General features: G+C 47.2%; 1 long non-coding RNA gene across 1 annotated transcript in view; it reads right to left on the minus strand.

Annotated features, from left to right (window-relative positions):
• Nucleotides 1-1845: 1845 nt before the first annotated feature.
• Nucleotides 1846-16591, minus strand: part of LOC148755983 (uncharacterized) — a 47555-nt gene continuing 32809 nt past the window's right edge. Inside the window, exon 3 of the long non-coding RNA XR_016018390.1 lies at nucleotides 1846-2164. This is a non-coding gene — a long non-coding RNA (uncharacterized LOC148755983). The remainder of the gene's footprint in view (nucleotides 2165-16591) is intronic.

The raw sequence follows: 16591 nt of genomic DNA on the forward strand, positions 1-16591 counted from the left end.
TTTGTCATTAATAAATGTGCTTCTGGTTGCAGCTATTGGTCTGGAGGCTTGGTTAGCATGCAGTCACCTCTGAGAGACGGGACCCTTCTCATTTTGTCCCCTCAAGAGGCCACAAAGCCATGAGACAGACCCTGGCATTGCTGTCTAGGACAACCCAGGTCCCACTGTTGATTCATTCTCTAGCCAGCCCCAGGTGCACCGTCCATGGAAAAGGGACTGATGGAAAGAAGGGAGAGCAAAGGGGAAATCTCCTGATGCCACCAGGCCACAACAGATGATCTTCTTGGTGGGCAGACCTCCTTTCTCAGGTGACAGTTGCCTGCATGACTATGAGGCACGCACATTGATATTTGAAACAGGCAACAAATCCATGCTGTTCACTCCTCCACACCTTTGCACAGGTCAGTTCTCACTGACTGAAGTACCTCCTCTTCCCAAAGTCACCTGAAGACCCAAACTCCATCCTTCATGACCTATGCAATATTTGGGACATACCTGTACTAAAAAAGTGATTCATTATTTATCTAAAGTTCAAATTTAACCAGGTATCCTGTATTTTCATCTGCTAAATCTGGCGACTTTAATATTCCTTCAAGACTCAGTTCTTGGGCTCTTCCCCACCCTGCCTCTGATAACCCGAGGACCAGGGGCTCTCTCTGCCACCCATCACACCTGATCTGGGCTCTGTCATGCACACATCTCACTGTGGCACGTTTGCTTGTGCCAGGATCCAAATTTTTGTTCTCTTGCCATTTATTGAAGAAAAATGAGAAACTCCAGGTAAGCAAAAGGAAAATACATCACTCAAATGTAAGTCTGCATCATGGTTCCATTCTTTGGAGCCTGTAGTGGGAAAGTTGAAACCAATGTGGAAATTAAGACAAGATGAAGAACGGTACAGGACTAGAGAGCCTTGCTAGTCCATCTCTCTTCTTCCTGGCAGGGCCACATCAATAACCAAGAGATAACCCTAACTCCCAAAAAAGATCCACCATCACTCCCTGGCCAGCCCATTGGAGAAATATACTTCATGGACTGGAAGTTCTAAGAAAGTCAACACATTCCAAAAAGTTTGAAAATCATTGTTTCCCATTGTTCCCGTCTTCTTTCTTGTGTCTAATAAGATTGGCTTATGAAATTGGATTCTTTTTAAACCACAAATCCATCTGAAATGTAGTCATCTCTCGTGATAAATTTCAAGACCTGATTATTTTGCAATTATATCAGTGTTGATAAATGTTAAATATTAACCAATAACCAAACAAGTATCTTTTGATGTCTAACACCATAGAACAAGAATTTCAGATTATACCTCAGTGAAGGGAAACTTTCAAAAATCATATGCCTAAAGAGATATATATATTTTTTTATATATATATTTTTTTTAATTGGGGAATATTGGGGAACAGTGTGTTTCTCCAGGGCCCATCAGCTCCAAGCTGTTGTCCTTCAATCTAGTTGTGGAGGGCGCAGCTCACTGGCCCATGTGGGAATCTAACAAGCAACCCTTGTTCAGAGCTTGTGCTCTAACCAACTGAGCCATCTGGCCGCCCCCTAAAGAAATATATTGACTGACATGTTAAAAATAACATTTTAATTTCTGTGGACCAATAAAGAAGAAAGAGGAAGAGGAAACAAGGGAGGGAAGAAAGAGGAAAAGGAGAGGAAGGAGAGAATGTGCTGAGCTTCTCTCTAGCGCCTCGCCATTTGGAGGCAGAAGTCATGCACTGACTCTGAAAACTGAAAAATAGCGACCGGAAAGCCACCTGCCTAGAGCCAATTCTCCCAGTGATTTTAACAATGCCCAACAAGGGAGTAGAAAAAGCCACCAGGGCTGACCCAGCATAGATGCCTGATAGATGTTTATTGAGTGAATGAGTACAGGACAATCACCCGAGCCCCACAGTTGGTTACAAATGTAAGCCCACACCCGGTCCCCTTAGCGGGGAAGAAACACACCAAATGGAACTGGTGCAGCAGTGCTGCATCCAGACTGGCTGGGGCTCCAAAAGCCACCTCGTGAAAGGTATTCCATTAACTGCAGGTGTTCGTTTACTTTGGCACAGCAACATGTAATTTCCCATTTTTAGAACAATGGTCCAAAGAACAGTCACAAAAACAACCTTCTGAGGAGGCGGTTTTCTTCCTGGCCTTGGCTATGGCCCTGTAAAACAACAATAACAAAGGGATTTTATTCAAAACACTGTTTGCATCTCTCCATCAACTCAGGAGGCTGTTCGCTAACTTTGCACGGGCTGAAAGGGGTCCCCCCCAACCCTCCTCTTTGTAGGGCATCTAAACTAACTCTTGCCTTTGGGTGGGGTTAGATTTGGAAAGGATTCTGCTGTTGGATCTGTTTTGGTCTTGCCACGCCTCCCTCTGTTCAGTTCCCATGTGGCGGGCGAGGGTTGGAAAGGAAGCTTGTAGAAAGCTGGAGTCTGTCCTTTGGGTGCCCTGGACAAGTCTGAGACCCGAAGAGGACAATGCGTTCTTGAAAACATGCAAATGGCAGGCAAAAGGAAGTAAGGGAGGAGGAAGGGATGAGAGGAAGGGATGAGAGGCACCTGCTTAAGTCTCAGTCATTAAGAAATCTCTTTCATTATCATCTCCAAACTCACTTTCTCTCTGCCATCTCTCTGCTTCACAAACTTGGGATATTGGTTCCAAGACTTCAGGAGTCTTTCGCCTTCCTTCCCCGTCTCTGTGCACCTTCCTTTCCACCCCACCTCCAGTTCATCTCCACCTGAAAATGCATGCTGCTTTCTTCCCTGGCCTCCTGGCCCAGCTGCGTGTCCCTGTGGGTCTGCACGCCCCTGGCTTCTCTTACACCTCCTCTACTCAACAATGTTCAGAGAGTCCTTCTCCTCTAGAAAAAGTCCAGCTTTCTTAGTGGGGCCTCCTCTGGAGCCAGCCTTCCTTGCCCACTTTATCTTCCACTAGTTCCGACATAAATCTTAGGCACCAACCAAAACAGGCTGCTCACCGTTTCCCAAACTCCACCTTTGCTCTCTAGGTGCCACCTTCTCCCCGCCTCCCAACTTAGAGTGACCTTCCTCGTCCTCCCTCCATGACTAAATCTGACCCATTCTTGAAGGTTCACACACACAGTCCCTTCTTGCTGACCAACCTAGTTGAAAATGGCCTCCCCCCTCCCTTGCTGAGGCTCTGAGCTTCTGCCATTCCTTCAGTATCTCCACTTTGTCAAGAAATCATCAGCCTTGCTGCTTTTCAAATGTGAACTGAATGGTTTAAAAGAGAAAGACGCAAGACTTCTTTCAGAGGCTTGGAAGGAATTGGGCAGCAATAAAGTGAAAGCTTTCACATTTTGACGCTACCCTACTCTCTCGATGACTCTGATGCTGAGCTGAGCTCTTCTTACGTACGACCTCACGGAACCCTCACACTGCAACGGTAAGGCAAGTAGCACGGTCCCCTTTTTACAGACAAGGAAACAAATGCTTTGAGAAATTAAGTAACTTCCTGAGAGCCTCACAGCTTAAGAGGAGCAGAGCTGGGGTTCAAACTTGTCTCACAATATTGACTGCTATAGCCAATACTCAATACTCTCAGTATTCAATACTCAGCATTCTCAGAGAATTTACAACACAGAACAGTTAAGATGAACACGGTGGGTAGGAAACCATGGGTTCTTCTCCCAACTGGAAGAAATTCATGGACAGTGTACATAGAGGGGATGGTTTCCCCATTCCATGTTTTTGTTTTCTTAAGGAGGTAGAGGTATTTGAGTTCCTAGAATATCAGGACATATGATGAAGTTCCCTTTGAAAAAATGGCATCTCAGGCTTCTGTGCTTGGGGGGAGTAGCAGACAAAACAGAAAGCTTTGATGCTGCACCAAAAATCACTGTGAGATGACAAGTCAAGTGACAAGAGTGAGGATTGTGGCATTAAGTCCCAGCCCCTACACTTACCAGCTGTGAGTCTCAGACAAGCCATTTTACCTCTCTAAGCCTCAGTTTCCTCATCTGCAAAATGAGAATAATACCTGGGTGACAGCAGGGTTTAGATGGATTAAATGAAATAATCTATATAAAGCACCTGGCACATACTTAATAAATTATTCAATACATTATTACTGTAGTTATTGCTTCACCTTGAACATAAGCATATGCATTTCTTTTCACTTTTTAAAATCAAAGTATAACATACATACAGTAACGTACATAAAACACACTCATATGGACAGCTTGATAAGCCTTTCCATATAAATGTAATTACTTACATAACCACCCCCCAGTCCAGACATATTTCTAACATCCCAAAAGATACAACCATGATCTGACTCATCCTATTTTCACTTTACCTCTTCTTGAATTTCACATTAATGGAATCAGACAATGCGCTACCTTTCATATTGTATAGTACTCTATTGTATGGTTATATGAGAATTTATTTCTCCAATCTTCTACTGATGGGATTTCAGGGTGTTTCAAGTTTAGAGACAACTCCTTTGAACATTTTTATATATATCTTTTTGTCAGCATACCATGCTTCCCCAAAAATAAGACCTAGCCGGACCATCAGCTCTAATGGGTCTTTTGGAGCAAAAATTAATATAAGACTCAGTCTTATTTTAGTATAAGACCGGGTATGATATGATATGATATGATATGATATGATATGATATGATATAAATATAAGACCAGGTCTTATATTAATTTTTGATCCAAAAGATGCATTAGAGCTGATGGTATAGCTAGGTCTTATTTTCAGGGAGACACAGTAGGCACTAATATCTCTTAGGTTATAGAGTAGGTATATCTTTAGTTTTAATAGAATCTGCCAAACAATTTTCCTAAATGGTTGTACCATTTCTACACTTCCCACAGCAATGTATGATAGTTTCAGTTGCTCTATATCTTTAGTGACACTTGGTATTTCATTCCTTTCCTCAGACATTCTGGTGGGTGTATAGTGATATCTCCTCGTCACTTTAACTTATATATTCCTGATGAGTAATGATGTTGAGCACCTTTTCATGGTTTGGCCATCTGGATATGCTCCTTTGTGACTGTTAAGTCTTTTGCCCAGTTTTTATTGGGTCATTTGTTTAGTGGCTCTTCAAATATTCTGGAAATGAATACTTTGTCATATATATTTATTGCAGATATTTCCTCTGAAGCTGAGGCTTGCCTTTTCATGTTTTTAATGGTGCCTTTTGATGAAGAGACACTTTTAATTTTGATAAGGTCCAATTTATTGTTTTTTCTTCTACGGTTAGTGCTTTTGTGTTCTGCTTTAGAAAATTTTGCCCAACCTCAAGGTCATGAAGGTATTCTGTCTGTTAATTTATCTGAGTCTTGCTTTTGTGATATCTTCCTCTACAGTTGGAGATAACTGATTTATTATTTCAATAAGATGCAAAGGTCTCATAGGAAAACTAACCATTACTGGCTCACATGACAACGCTCATATGATAATGACTGCCTCCATCTCTGGACCATCCAGCCTGTTATCCCAAGGGCAACCCGTGGCATCAGACTGCATTGCTGGAATTCCACAGGAGGAGCCCCTACATGCAGGGTGATAGCTTTCAAAGTGAGCCAGGAAGGAGCGGGCAGAATAGCAATCCCCCCCATACTGGTTTATGCTCTCAGGCCAGCAGCTTACTCTAACAACCCCAGCTGTGATCACTTTGCAAATATATCCTTTCCCATCCTAGCAGTTTCTTCTCTCCCCCTTTAATAACTGTTTCCCATGGATTTTCTTTGCTCCCTGAATTTTCCCTTTCATTATCATTTGTCTAACCATTTACCGTCTGTAGGGCATTTATTATGCATTTGCCCTTAAAATCTTTTCTTCCCTTCTGGCTCTCTGCCCGTAAAGCAGGTCTTGTCAACCGCAGTACTATTGACATTTTGGACGGAATGACTGTGTGTTGTGGGGTCTGTCCTGGACACACTGTAGCATGCCCGGCTTGTCCTACTTCCCTTGTCCTTCCTACCTTTATTCTCCTGTCAATCAAGAGGCCTGAGGGGAAAGTGAGGGTGTGGCTGGGAAGTGAATCAGCTTTCTCAAGCTTAAACGGACCTTAGATACCATCTAGTGCAACCCCCTCATTTTACAGATGAGGAAACGATCCTGTTGAAGGGCGGGGGTGGGGGGCAATGTGTCAGAACCAAATATGTGTGTGTGTGGGGGAGAGTGCCAGGCCAAACAGGAAGTCAAAATTCCAGAGCCTGAAGCAGAATTTCCAATCCCACCAGGAACCTGGGATTGCTTCCCACGGCTCCTTTCTCCCTCCAAGCCATGTCCCATTCCAGAAATGACCCAGGGCTTCTCACATAGAGCTGCAGACCCAAATCCAACAAACCCCCAGCATATGTACACAAGTGTCTCTCCCTGGGAGCCCATTCCAGAGGTTCCAGTGGACAAAGATGACCAGTGACTCCAGCAGGGGTGTTTCATGGTGACTAATGCCATAACCACATCTCAGTTTAATCCTATAATCATGAGAGAAATGATGGCCATCCCACCTGGCCACACCTGTCCTACCAGAGGAAATAGAGAGCAACAGAGATCCGTGGAGAGCAGGAGGGAGCCTGGGGACCTTGTTTGTCTTGGCTCTGTCTCCAAGCAGGCAAGCAATGGGACCCCCAGGGCAGCCGAGAGCCCTCAGCCAGAATCTCCCCAGTGATGGTGGGTGCTAACATGTGTCACGCACTTAACATACACTAACTGTTCTTAACACCTTATAAATACATGAACTCAGCACCCTCAACCAGCCTCTAAAGGAGACACTGCCATTCTCCCATGTAGGAGATGCTGATACGGAGCAGGGAAACCCTTGGTCAAGCAGCTGGATGCTTTCCCTGGAGCATCACTGATGGGATCACATCAGCACAAATCACCCTATCCCTTCTTGCCGACACCAAACTCACCCCCGACGTCACTGTCAGACATGAATGGAGACTGCCTTGTGTATAACAGCTTATACCTGGGTGGCATTCGAGATTTCAGTGGTACAGGATGAATATTTTTATTTTAACTGTTAAGAACTTGCTTCAATGCTTATTAGGAAAATGCCAGATTTCGTTTATGGTCGTGACATAAATATTTCTTTTTAATTAAATGTAATGTGGTTTAAATAAATTTATTTAAAAAGAAGTATTAAACTAATAGTATATGGATGTGGCAGAAATTGTGATGACAGTACTTGAGTGACTTAAGCGTGAGCAAGCCTGCTCCGGTATCGTCACATCTTAAAGACCCTGCCATAGCCCCTTGCCGGCTGTGTCACCCCCTCACTCACTTTATTCTCACCTGCCACTCTCATAGCATCTTTCTCAATAAAACCCTATAGACTTGAAGATCACAGTCAAATGGCCCTTGGGCTTCTCCTGCCCCTTTACATACATGGGTCACCCACTTTGGGTTCTCTCTGCTTTCTGGTGATGAAAGAGAAACAAGGCTGATAAATGTACTGAAACCCACAAGTAAGAGGCCAAGTGCGAAGACAGAAAGGAATGAGGAAACCCCACCCCATTCCTTGGACGCCATCCTGGGCCTTCTGCCCCCAGCTGGCCTTAAAAGGCACTGGCTGGGGAAATGTCAGCCCAGGCTCCTCTGCTGACGATCCCTCGCGGGCACCGGCACAGGCCTGGGAGTTGCACCCGGCCTGGCCCATGTGCTCAAGGACCCAACACTGTTCCCCTCCTGCTGGTGGCACAGTGGCATGGAGGGGCCCCATGGCTCCAGAATCTCGGACCTACAGGGGGTCCCGTGAGTTCTAGGACCCTCTCCACCCACCCAGACTCAGAACCCTGGTAATATAGGAAGAACTGTCCTTCCTTGGCAAACAGGGACAGTTTTAAAATAAAACACATAAATGAGCCTGGCGGAGAGAGATGGGGGACTTGCTCCAAGGTGCAGGGACAGAACAACAAATAATAAGCGGGGATTAGACTGGGCCACCAAATCCCACTGTCCCCAGCGATTCTCAGAGGACGGGAATCAAACGCCATCTGCCCAGCCATTGTATTCTTTTGGGCGCTGCCTTCCCCGCAGCTGGGTGGGGGCCTGGGCCTCCTGCAGGACATTGTTCTCTCTCAGAAGAGGATCTCGAAAGCAGAAGGAAATTAGAAATAACCACACAATGAATACCAGATTCTCCTTTCTCCCTGCTGCCGCTGCCAGGAGATTAAGCAGGGCTGGCTGACAGCAAGCCCCACCCAGCAGCTGCTCACCCTCCAGGAGGGCAGCGCCACGGGGAAGGGCCCTCCTGCAGAACTCGCTGTTCTCCATTGATTCCCAGTGTCCATTTTCTTTGTCTACCAAGATGCTGATTCCTGAGGGCAGAGATACATCTGGGGCTTCCTTCCCACAGGGCACAACGTGGGCAAGTTATGGGCACTCTGTGTTTGTCGATTGAGTAACTGATTCCATTTGGGGCACTTTGCTGAACACTTCACTCATTGAATCCCCATAGCCATTCCACGAAGTCCAGGCCACCCAGCCGATGGGCAGGACAGACCTGATCGGGGCAGCTTTGATGGGAACGAATGATCCTCCATACTTCTTACCAACATCGGCCTCCCCCAACAACTCCACGAGACAAGCTCAAAGAGGGCGACCTAAGAGAAGTCATGTCCTCTTCAGAACTCACACCCTGAGAGACGGCACGTGATGTGGGCATTAAGTTGCTTCGAGGAGGAGACAAATAGAGCAACTGTCAGTCTTACCAACTTAGCGTCAGAACATTCCCGCTAAGAACTATTTCTTAAAAATGCACCTTTTTTTTCTGTTGGGGCTATTATTCATTTTAACATAATGTTCTGTTTTCTGCCTCCTACATAAGTAGACACCAGCTTTAAATGTGGAATATCAAGCTCATATATCTAGTCAAATTTCTGTTTGCTTTTTGCTGCATCCATAGCTACGATCTGAATAAATAGAGGAGAAAGGTTTGGCTCCCAATCCTACTAGCTGGGCCCTATGCCATCATTCCCCAAAACAAAGGAGAAAAGTTGCCAGACGTGAGGGACCAGGGCTAATGGTGAAGGAATACACTGTTCTGTTGCAGGGGGTTACTGAGCAGGGTCAAACTCCCCAGAGAGGGGTGGGGGAGGAGGGAAGAAGACGTTCCCTTAATTCCCTATGAGGAGCCAGCACATTTTATAACTGTGGGCAGAGGAGGGAGGAGATGAGCTACCACAATCCAACCCTCTGCAGATGAGGTCACAGGCTTGGAGGATGCCCATGAACCCCCACTTGTACACGGCGGACCTGGACGTGGAACCAAGTCCTCTGCCCAGCTCAGGGCTCTCCTCCTCCACCCTGCTGCCCATCGGCTGCAGGATCTGGCAGCCCTGTGCTGTCTGTTAAGTAACCTGTGCCCTCTGGATTGCATCATACAATAGCCACACCCCTGACCCTGTCCTGGAAGGCTGGTCCATCTGAAAAAGAAAACCCAAGGATCAGGCTTTGTCCCTGAACTTTCCAGTATACAACCACACACACGTGACCTGGTTTTTTTCAGTCTGTTCTATCAGAATGTAAAAACATTCTTGATGGAAAGGTCAAGGTCGTGGAGTCAATCTCCAAATAAGCCCATTGTCACACAAAGGAAAGTAAGAGGCATCTTTGCCCCTGCTTGGCGTCGGCACCATCCTGCCTCCCTTCCCTCCTAGCTCATAGGGTAACTGAGTATCCTCAGAAAAGCCTCCCACCTGTTCCAGTAACAGCCACCACCTCTTGTACACTTGACCCCACCCCCATGCTTCTTTCAGAGCATGGGAATCAACGATCCCATCTTGCTTAAAAACCTTTATCCTCTCTCTCCTGCCGGCTTCTTTCAGACCTCCTTGTGTCTGTCTCCTGTACTCAGGGATTGTCCCATCTCTCCTCTTACCTTTAACACCAAGCTTCCTGGTAGTCTACCTTCATCCCCGGAACTTCTCCCGGTAATTCCTAAGCCCCCTGCAGCATGCAACCCAGCCCAGCAGCTCTTTAGGAACTGCCCTCTGAAGGGTCACATATAGCCTACAAGCCTCAAACCCAGCAGCCACTTCTCAAGACCCATCCTATTTGATCTTCCTTCATCAATTAACTCAACAGAAAACAATGCTTCCTTGTGAAATGTGCTCAGGGACAGCACCGTGCACTGCTTACTCAAAGCGCATTCCCCTTCTCCTCAGCTGGCAAAATCCCAACTTTGTTCAAGGACAGGAAAGATTCTTTTATATCAGTAAGATGAGCACAGGCGCTGGTCCAAGGGCAGGCATGTGTCCTTTCAGACCAGTGGGGCATAGGTGCTCTTCTCAGGCAACCACCACGCCACCCCCCACCAATAAGAAGGAGACGTGTGAGGAGAATGTCTGCCCCACACTGCTCCTTGTTTCCTGTCTTTGAACTCAGTCGTGTGAGGATATGATGCTTGAAACTGGGGAAATGCCAAGAGGACCTCAGCAACAATGCCCAGAGCTTTGCTGCTGAACATCCTGACGACAAGAAACATAATCCCCTTGTCAACGTCACCACTGGATGGGTTTGCTGTTACCTGAAGCCAAAAGCAGCCCCAGCCAAAGTGTCCCTCCTCTCTTGATTCCTAACGTGACCCTCCTGTCCCTCATTCTCAAGTCTCCTTGACAGCCCACCCTGTGAATGTCAATGCTCCCTAGGTGCATGCCCTCATCATCTGTTCATCAAGTCAACAAACACATGTTGGCACCTTTTGTGTCACAGGCCGCCCTTGTAGAGTTGAAACTCTATAGGGGAGACAAAAAATAAATGAGATAAACAGATTAAAAATGTCAAGCTGTGATCAGTGTGTGCTCTGAACGAAATGATTGGCTAAAGAGGATGTTGAGAAGGACACAGAACCTCCCGAGATCAGGGACAGTGACCTGAGAGGGAACGTTTAGGCTGAAGTTTGGAGGATGACAAGGAACAGATCATGTGAAGACGAGGCAGAGCATTCCAGACAGTGGGAACGATGGGGAACCACAACGTGGACCTGAGGAGGGAAAGACTTAGCATGTTTTGGGGACCACAAGGAAGCCGTTGAGGCCAAAGAGAGTGAGTAATGAGGAAGAGGGAAGTCAGGTGAGGCTGAGATCCGGTGTAGAACCTTGTAAGCCATGGGATGCTGGTGGTTGTCATGCTCAGTGTCGTTGGAAGGCATTAGGTAAGAGGATTAAATTTGTCTTCCTAAAAGATGACTGTGGCTGGAATTTGGAGCGAGAGTGGAAGTGGGGAGGCCATGTGTGGACTCAGTCACCCAGTGAGTGACGGGTGTGGCTCAGCCTGGGATGGTGGCAGTACAGATGGCGAGAGGTGAGGTATTTCCCTTGTGATGTAGTCCCAAGGCAGAAATGATAGAACTTGCTCATGAGTGGGATACAAGGGATGAGTAAGAGGGAGACACGGGGTTGATGCTCATATGTTCTAACTTGAACACAAGGGAGAGTAGTACCATTGACTGAGACGGAGAAGCAGGTTTGAGAGTGAGGGAGGCAAATCATTTTTGGAGTTCCATTTGGGAAATGCTGAGTTTGAAATGCCTGAGGGACATCCAAGTGAAGAGAGCAAGGGACAAATACGTAGTCAAGGCTGGAGCTCAGGGAATTGGGAAACGGGAGATTGTCAACCTAGAAATGGCATTTAACACCATGGGAATGGATGAGATCCATTGGGCGAAGCATAGAAAGGGAACAGAATAGGGCCAAGAGGTCATTCAAGTTAGAAATATCATTTTTCACTACTCTCTCTCTCTCTTCTCCCCACAGTGTTAGATTGTTACATCCTATCAGCTCTAAATCCAAAATGTTCCCTAAAGCTGTCTTCTCTCTTCATTCCGATGGCTGGTACCCTTCCAGCCTTCACCTTCTCTCCCCTGGAGAGTTCCAGCAGTCTGTGGGGCTTTGGTCCATCCAATTAATCCTCCATCCTGCCACCTGTGGGGTCTGCCCCTGCTCAGCTAGAGCAAAACCGAAACCAGAGCATGCAGGAGGCATCCTCATAGAAGCACTCATGGCATAATGCCAGGTGGGAACGGGGTCACCCTGACCTGAGCTGGCGAGGCCCCAGCGACAGAGAGAACCAGATGCCCAGTTCGGTAACCACAGCAACGGGAGAGGGTTAAAGCAGACGCCTATGCAGCGCCCTGCTCTGGCAGGGGGTGGCTTCATTAGCCCAGCTTACTGATGCCTGCCCACGTGGTTTCAAACTTAAAGGTACTACCTGACACCTGGCATGCCAGGGAGTGCTCTCTAAAACAGATAATAGCAACAAAAATAGCAGTGACTACCATTTATTGAGCACCATTTATTGCCAGGCACTTTAAATACATTCCCCAATTTATTAAAACAACCCTATGAGGTAGGTGTCATAGATGAGGACACAGGTTCAGTGAGTTTGAGGAGCAAATCACAGCGAAGGCTTTGGGGTTGGATGGACATGGGTTTGTCCCAGCTCTGCTGCTCTATGATTGGGCTTTGTGGACTCTCCCAGCCTCATCTGTAAAATGGGATTAAATGAAATAACTCACGTTACAGCATTTAGCTGATGCATAGAAGTGCTCAGAGCTAATGGTTGTGATGCTGCTATTATGGTTATGATTTAAAAAAAAAAAAAACAAAAAACGGAAGACAGCTCATGTCATTTCCCTGTATGAAAACCTCCAGTGGCTCCCACTCCCCAAAAACAAGAACCCCTGGGCTCACCGTCTGGCCCACCCACGCAACCTCCTCCTCTAGCCACACAGTGCCGCTTACTTCCTGAATGTACCATGTGGTTACACCTCCGAGCCTCTGCCCTTGCTGTCTCCATGCCCGGAACACCCTCCTCGCCCTTCGCCACTAAGCAGGTGACAGGAAGTTGTCAGCAGGGAGGTCCAAGAGCCACTAGCCACCAGGCCTGTTGGACTTACAGACTGGGACATCTCTCTGCATGCATTCTGGGCACCTAGCACAGCAGCAGACACTCAGTAGGGGCTGACTGCAGTACATATGAAAAGCTTGTCACATTTTTAGAAAGCAGTCATGGGGACGGTTGGTGGAGAGCTCAGTTCAAGATTCCGGGAAGAGCCAATATCTCAGGCTGGCCCTTCTAGCTGGGGCTCAGTGGTGTCACTTCCACGAGCCAAGGACAGGTGTCAACTCACTCCTCCACCAAAACTTCAGAACAATCCCCAGGGCAAGACTCCAGTTTAAAGAAAACCAATATCATATGCATCTGAGGAACACGAGCCCAGGGCAAAATGCCCCATAAGAGAAAGGCCCTTCCGCAGCCTGTTGTCTCTCCCAAGGCCCTCCCTATCCCCAGATATCACCCTATGCCCACCCCAGGTCCTTGCACAGCCAGCCGCCTGGCAGGACAGCTGCTAGATTGCTTGGAATGACCGCTTACCAAGATTCTCTCAGAGACCAAAAGCCTTTAGTCTCAAAAAAAATGTAATCTCACAGGATGAATAGCACTTCAGGGCCTGTGACAATTAACAATATCTTCTTTAGGTGCCTGTGGGCAGATCACAAATTCCACTCGGAAGTGAGTAATAACAACTTTTCACATGCTCAGCATTTCGCCTCTATAATCTCATCTTATCCCTACAACAATTCTATGATGTACATGGCTTTAGTCCCCCCATTTTGGGCAAAAGGGAAACTGAGGCTTAGGAAGAACAGCTCATAAGTGAGGGAGCAGAACTGGATGCAGGCAGCCCCACTCTGGAGCCTGAAGTCCCACCCGCTGTACCACATGGCATGGTCCATGGCCTTGTCTGTGGAGGGGGAGGCTGTGATTCCATGGACGAGGGGGCTATTTGGATCCTGTAGTTTCTTACTAGCTCCTGTAACCTGGGGAGGAGGGAAGGTCGGAAGGCATTGTCAGCGCAGTCACACAGTGACTGCCTCATGAGAGCCTTCACAGTCCCTGCCATATTTTTATTTGGCCTCCATCTAAGACTTCCCGTGCTGGGTGGATGACAGAGAAGGATGACAGTAGCTGTCTTCAACACCCTTTGCACCCTGAGTCTGAGCTCTTCTGGGACCCATACACTGGGATATGTGAGGTTGTAAAAGGTGTTTCAGCAAACGTTGCAAAAAGAATATGAAAACCCTACACCCGTCTGCTGCCCAAAACAAAGTCAGCTGTCCCAGGAGCACCCCATCTCCAAGCCCATCCACATCTATGTACTGCATTTCCAGAGGTGTAAACAGCATGATTTTCACATGTCAGAAGGAGTGTTTAAGATCTTTTAAGCCTGTGCCCACTTTATCCCACAGTTCAGAGACTATCTTTCATCAAGCAGTGCCTTAAAGCTGACCCTTATTGCTCTTGTCCAACTTGTCTCTGATCTGCTTCCCTGGTGATGACAGTGGCCCCACAGTGAATTCTTTCACCTTATCCTCTCTCTAGGGGAAAACACTACACTCAATACCATTTGGGCTGAGGAAGTTGAACGAGTGATAACAGAAATAAGAATAAGAATTAGCCATAATTTTTTAACTACATAATGTGTGTTAGGCACCTGACAACTCAGAAATGAGGGAACAGAGGCCTAGAAACACCCCAGGAGACCCAGTCAGTCAATAGTAGAGTCAGGATTTGAATGCAGGACTTAACTTGGCACCAGGCCACTGCTTTCCAAGAAGGTTACAGCCTGGGGTCCATGGGAACTGAGAGAGCTCTCGGGGTGGGGACAGGGAGGGGGGGTCAGTTCACCCAGAGGAGTGGGTGACTTGAGGAGACTCTGGAAGTAGGAGGTGTAGTTTGAATCCTAGGTCTGGATTTAGGGGGCTCTGCTCCAAGAACACATCTCAATAAGCAGACCATGTCTAGACATGCTCTGCCTTTGCACAGCCAGGAACTCTAAGTTAATTCTGAGGCTGTCAAGGAGCTTGAAAAGAACACCATCTTCCACCCCCAGCTCTCTCCGAATGACCATGACCGGAGGGCCCATCAAAAACGAAAGCATTAAAGAACACAAGATATAAGAACCTGAAACCGAGATGGCCTTGAGACGAAGGTGCAGGACGTGGAATGTTTCATGGCGAGAGTCAGAACTGCTGAACCTCACTCTGGCAACATTCTCCCAAGATGTCATCTTCAGGACCCCTCTTTTAGCCCATATTGGAGCAAAATGGGGCGTAAAGAGATACTGAGTCCAGGAACCCAGGCTTTCAGGGTCCCCCAGGACAGATCTGCTAGGACAATGGCGAGCTCCACAAAGTAGCCCAGGAGGACCCTTGTGAAGAGGAGACAAGCGCGGGGGGAGGGGGTGAAGAAAGCAACTGAGCTGCCCTGACAAGTGACCTTCACAAACTCATCCTGGAATTGAGAGTGAACTGGTGAACTGAAATGCCTGTCCCTGTACTGGGCTCTAGTCCTGCCCTTAAAAGTCTCCAAGAACTTGAGGACACACACCCTGGCCACCTGGTTCTCAGCTGAAGGCTCACATTTGCATTTCCTAAGGAAATGCATCCACTGGATACACTGGAGGTCCTAGATGGTCTGAAACCTACATGGAACACTTGCCATGTTGGTCCCCTTAAAAGGGTTCCCTGATCCACTGAAGGGAATCAAGAGTCTCCTAAACCTTAAAGCGCTGGGCCAAGGTTTGGTCCAGTGCTGCCTCCCGAACCTCACCTTTTGTTCCGCTTCCTCAACCCTCAGGAATGTGACCCTCATGTCCCTTCTAGAGCCTCCATCTGCTCTTCCCCTTCAGTAGCTGCCACACTCACCTCCTCACTCTATCCATGGAGCTGTTCTCACTCACACCCGCCAGGCTGGGGCTGAGGCAAACCCAGCCAGCGACTATAAAACTAAACGTACTGCACGTGACACCCTGGCCAGATCCCCTGGGACGGGCCACCTGAGCAGCCACAGCATGGCCCACTCTCTTCCAGACATGACTGGGCTCCACTTTCACTTCTGGCTCCCAAGGGAGGGTCTTTTCTGTCTGACCCTCAAAGATCATGGCCCTGAGATTGACCCATTATGGTCTGAATTGTGCCCCCAAATTCATATGTTGAAGCCCTAACCACCATCACCTCAGAATATGACTGTATTTGAAGATCGGGCCCTTAAATGATAAAGTTAAAATGAGGTCATTAGGGTGGGCCCTAATCCAATATGGCCGGTGTCCTTGGCTACCCAAAGAGACACCAGACATGCACATGCTCTGAGGGGAGACCATGTGAGGACACAGCAAGAATGCAGCCTTCTACCAGCCTAGGAGAGAGGCCTCAGAAGACCCCAAACCTGCTGACATCTTGATCTTGGACTTTCAGCCTCCAGAACTGTGGGAAAATAATTTTCTGTGGCTGAAGCCACCCAGTCTGTGGCATTTTATTATGGTGGCCCCAGCAAATTAATATACACGTCATTACTGGCCTTTGCCATTTTCTGTCACTAATAATAATAATAATAATGATAGAAATATAGGTCAACCTTTATTACACTGCGCTAAGCAGTTTACATGCTTATGTTATTCAATTCTCCTGACAATACAGGAAACAGTATTACCCCATTTTATAAATGGAAAAACTGAGGCTCAGAGATGTTAATGACTTGCGTAATGTCACCCAACTAATAAATGACTGAGACAGGATTTCAACCTAGGCAGGCCAGCT

The sequence above is a fragment of the Rhinolophus sinicus genome, chromosome 14, assembly GCF_057876585.1.
Source record: "Rhinolophus sinicus isolate RSI-liver-muscle chromosome 14, RSI-T2T, whole genome shotgun sequence".
Lineage (NCBI taxonomy): Eukaryota > Metazoa > Chordata > Mammalia > Chiroptera > Rhinolophidae > Rhinolophus > Rhinolophus sinicus.